Source organism: Alligator sinensis, unplaced genomic scaffold (genome assembly GCF_000455745.1).
Source record: "Alligator sinensis unplaced genomic scaffold, ASM45574v1 scaffold38_2, whole genome shotgun sequence".
NCBI classification, from domain to species: domain Eukaryota; kingdom Metazoa; phylum Chordata; order Crocodylia; family Alligatoridae; genus Alligator; species Alligator sinensis.
Genome location: NW_005842350.1, coordinates 879,594 through 885,004, shown reverse-complemented (window position 1 = coordinate 885,004; position 5,411 = coordinate 879,594).

Genomic DNA, 5,411 nt, shown 5'->3' with positions numbered 1-5,411 from the left:
TTTTTTTCTGATAAAAAAAAGAAAGCGGTTGTCACAAAAAACAAAATTTCAAGTCAGAGACTTCCATTTTCAGAATTCTTACTGAGGACTAACCTTCGAGCCACTTTGCAAGAAAGAGAAGTACAATTGTGGAGTTCAGGCACTTGAAAAGTCTATTTTGCGTGTGTGTCATATGAAGGAGTCATTTCAGAGATGCTAATCTCTGTTAAATCAGAAGATATTTTTCAGTCCTTGCTGCCCTGTGCTGGGTTTGAATTTGTGACATAAAAGAACAATATCATAATCCAGTATCCAACTCCTGAGTCAGTCATTCTTCTTTAAATAATTAATGAAAATGCTTGGGCTTCTACAGGGCAATTCCAATAAAAGCTCTGAAAAGATGGGACAAGTATATATTAGTAAACCCTCCACTGAGGCTGAAACACAGGTAAATTTGCACCTTAAATTTAATTACAAAATTAAAGCTTGAAGTTGGCAAAGCATTAGAGTCCTCTACAATCCTAATAAATGCATAGGCCTCCAAGACAAGTTGAAGAAGCCTAAGCAGGGACCAAAGATAGTGTAGATGGTCCACATTTGGCTTTCTATACTTTGGGTCCTATGCTGAGAAGAGCTTGGCTGTACTCGATGGATGTGTGCCATTGCTTTCTCTATAGTCTCTGTAACACTGAATAGCTGGTCATGTTCAACAACTGACAAAAATTCAGATGAATTTGCACTGAATTTAAAGACAGTTTTGGTTCCACCTACAAAAGAAAAAGGATAATGCAAATGTATAATATTAAATGCATCAATGAGTTCATAGTTTAACCCTTGAACTATCTGTATATTGCTTTGTGAAAGCAAAATTTTGAAGTCACCTTTCTTCTATATGAATGGGAGTTGGGGCAATTTTAAAGTGCATGGCTAATTTAATCTGAACATTTACTAGGCTTGTGTAGCCTGTGTTTTACGTTCTGGATAAAAAAAAAATTAACTATACAGTGTCTCTAGGGAATTCCAAGGCTGCAAGTTGACAGCTGCAACTTCATACAACTGTACAACCTATTGCAATCATCAGCTAAGGCAAAGAGTGCTATTTCCCATATGAACACTCATGACCCATTTGAATAGAAATGATTCACCTAAAACTTTGAAGTGGATCGAAGTGGCTGAAATGAATTATTTATATGTTGCTTTTGAACAGGTAAATACCATAAGGTCAGAGCTACTCAGATCACTTATGAGTGTTTCACTCCATACTCAATTAAACAAGTGTGTGAATTCTGTGAGATATTTTTTTTAAAGACTGTTTTGTGATGTTTTATCTTTTACCAGCCAGTGTCAAAGAAGCCAATGAGTACTAGATGCCCAAGACACCTCAAATCCCTCTTCCATCTGATGAAACAGAACATTCCCAGTATTTGATGAAAGATCTGATGAACATCTGATGGAGTAGGTTGTTATATATGAACTAGCTAATCCCTGCCCTACTTTCCAATGAACTTTAGACTAACACAGTTAACCATCTCTGAATGGGATTCAGGCACCCTACTCTTTTAGGGTATGTGTATACCACAGGAGGAGCAAGTCCTATCAGGGACATTCCCTGAGAACAACCTTGCCTATCTTCCACTAGTATGCTCTGGACCTGGAAATGTAGCGGTGATGCTGTTCCAGCATTTCCCCAAGTAGTGCTTCCGAACATGCTAGACATCAGCGTCTCAAAAGCAGCCTCAGAGGGAATTCCCTGGAGTGGTATAACCACTGTATTTCCAGGTTTGGAGAAGGCCAGCAGGAGTAGAGTCAGTGGTGTGTGCTTAGGCCTGTCCATGATTGAAAAACACCACCACTGCAGTGAAGACATATCCACTTTTCAAAACTCCAGCTAACGTTCCCCCCATTCTGTCTTGCATCAGGTTTGCCTATAAATGTGTTCTATTTTTGCAAATGGAAGGCCCAATCCAAACTCCATTGTAGTTCATGAGAGTCCATAAACTCCATTAAACAGAGCCCACAGTTGCTGGGCCTGGGTATGAGGCACATTGGCTAGGGATAGACATTACACACAAACTGTTTTAAGTGGTCAGAAACTGGTTTAAACCAGTAACAGAACAGGTGTTCAGTGCACATAAACCAGTTTGAAAATGGCTGAAACCGGTTTGAGATAAAACTGGTTGAATCGGACTTAACTGATTTGGATCAAACTGGTTTATGCAATATCTGTCCCAGACCCTTTGATGGTTTAAGCTAAACCAGACACCCCCAGCATCCCGGCATGCTCTCTGGGCTGCGTGAAGTTGAGTTTATTAAAAAGCCCAACCATCTGGAAATCTAGTGTTGGCCCCTTCCTTCTGCTCCCTGACCATAGCTCCAGCAGAAACTTGCAGGCGCAGCAGGGTTTTTTGGCTTCGCTGTGCCCTCCTCCCCCCACTCACCACTCACTGCTTAAGCAGAGAGTCCTTCCTCCTTTCTCTCATGGAACGGACTGTAGCCAGCATACGGTATGCTAGCTAATGCTGTGTAAGGCAGATTCCTTTGCATCCAGTGTCTGCTTAGGGCTTTTTGGAGGTAATTTACAGCTCAGATGGTAATGTCCCTGTATTCCTTCCTTTGGAAAAGGCAGACACTTTTCTTTGGGTAAATCTGATATCTTTTATTAGATCAACTAAATAGTTGGAAACATTTTTCTTAGCAAGCTTTTGAGTTTAAAAACCCTTCGTCAGGTTGAGGAAACAGCTGGAGTTGGTGTGTGCTCTTCCTGGATGGAATAATAATAAACAAGTCAGAGGCTGGTATTCATTTTCCTTTGGAAAAAGCTGTTTAGGAAGAGCTTGTAATGAGCGAAGCTTTGTTTTCTAATGGGGTGTTAAATGCTGATAACAGAGCTGATAAATGCTCTGTTATCAAGGGGGAGAGAGAGGGAACCCCTCCCTAATCACAGTGTCCTGCCAGGGCCTGGCCACACCTCCCCCCAGTTCAGACCTGTGCAAGGGAAGGGAGGGCTGCTCTAGTGCCCCCTGGCTTCTAGCCTGAGCCACTGCAGGCATGTGTCTGCATTTCTGGGATGTCTGTCTGGTTACAAAACGAATTTAGCCTAGCCAGGTTAGACTAACCTGCAAAGATTGAATTAATTCAGGCTCAGGCTTATTGAATGCCTGTCCCTAGCCATTTACACCAGTAACTTGCCTTACACTGGTATAAACAAGGAGTAGGCACACAATATGTAGCCCTGTAGTAGTGTAACTTACTAGAATCTGGCATTGAGTTAACCTGGAAAAAGCATACGGATAAAACTACATTGCAAATTTTACCTGTGTAGGTGTTATGTGTTATCTTGCTTCTATCCCAAGATAGCTGTTTGGCTAATGAAAACAGGCTATTACTGCCTTCCTGCAGCATAGTGGAAATGTGCTATAGTTATACAGACTGCTATCCTGGAACAGCTGGTCATTTCTCTGCATTGTACATTTATATAAGTTACACCACTTTTAATATGTGATATATCCATGCTTTCTGTAAGTTTTGTGGAATGTGCAGGATGTGCTTTATTTCAAGTGCCCTGCTCAAAAGTGGTTGTGGAGGGTCTGGATTTTTCTGACACAGCTTTCTCACTACGAGAACATCCCAGCTTTCAGGAGAATACTAACTCCCAGATACTGAGAGGCATTTTGTATTTGCGCCTGTATATCTGACTGATCTGTGTCCTGTCTGGGTCAGACCCGTTAAGCAGCCTTATGGGATATTCATGCATCCCAAAAGATATTGTAAACTTTACAATGGGAGCACATCATCTTACTAAACTAACTGGTTTTGTTAAATGCTAATTCTGCTTCAGTATCTAGACTGGTAAAATGGCTCCCTTGATGAAGCAATAAGCTTTTTTGTTATTGTGGTTAAACCTTACACTCATGTGGTCATGCTTCCTGGTCAGAAGAATGTCCATTCAGCTCATGAAGAAAGGGCATGGTGTTTACAATGCTAGCACATATATTAAAGATATGGTGAGACAAATATCAATCTCTCACATGAGACTTTAAAATAGCTTATTTAGAAAACTGATTCATTCAAATCACTGAGCAGGATAAATAACCTGTGGGGAAAACTTTAGCTTATTATGATGTGATCTAGCAAGTGCTCCACCACCATTACTCACAATATTCAAGGAGTCTGGACACCTTCCAAAATATCTGTCCCTATACATATTTCAAACAAAACTAATTTTCCTTACCTTTTTTAAAGATGACCTTTTCAATTGTTTTTATTTTTTTCCACCAATATTTCAGACCAGCACAGTATATAAAATATTAAGAAATCCATGACAAAACTAGTTTTCCTTCATTTCCTGAATTGAGGCATGATCTCTGTACATCTATATCAGTAACAGCGATTCTATAGCTTGTTTGTTTCTAAGCACACATGTACATTTTCACTTAAAAGCAAGAGTATCACAAACATTTTCTTTTGTTTCTTAAACATCAGCATACACTATAACCCTATAACTCTTCTAATTCTGTTTGTCTGTCTGTCATTTCAGTTTTAAATGACTGCTTTGCTCTTCTGATATACCTGGTTATAGTCATCTTTCACTGTCATTCTTCAGCCTGGTGGGCAACTGCAACTGAATTAATTACTGCAAAGCGCTCTAACTGAACAGCAGTAATGTTCTTTGAGGTGTGTATTTACACTAGATTTCCAGATGGTTGGGCTTTTTAATAAACTCAACTTCACCTCGTATATCAGTTTTCTCAACTGTCTAGAAATCAGGTTTGTAAGTGTAGTGCTCTCCATCTCTCTCTCACAAACACACACACATGCACACAATTTGTCTGGCCTGTAGAACAATCCCGATATACATCAAACATAAGGTAAAAAATAGTTGCACATATAGTAATTTTAATTCATTCCATTTTAAATATCACAATAAATTTAATTTTCACAATAAATTAAATAGCCATATTCAGTTTACAAAATAGAATTACTTAGTGTGAAACCAGTATTTACAAACAATATACACTATATACATGATGTTTCTCTTTGTTGACACACAAGTATAGAAGAAAAAAGTATTTGACATTTTCGGACACATGACTGACATGCTACAAATGACACTGTGGTCCATACAATAAAACAATAGTGCAAACTCACCACGGAAACTTTGAAACAATGTTGTTTGTATGAGATAAGATATTCCTTTCAAATAATAAGAAAATAGTATTATCCAGTTTCATTGTAACAATTCAGCATTTTATTTAAAGTGTCAGTATTCCTTTAGCAGTGTGCATCCCTCCTATGGCCTGAATATGGTAACTTCTGATATATCCTCACAGCTTCTCAGAATCTCATGTGAATTTGTACGCTCTAAACTGACACTCTGCCTGGGTTGACCAGTGTGTCACATAATCAACTGTATTGAGCAAGAGGAACACTGA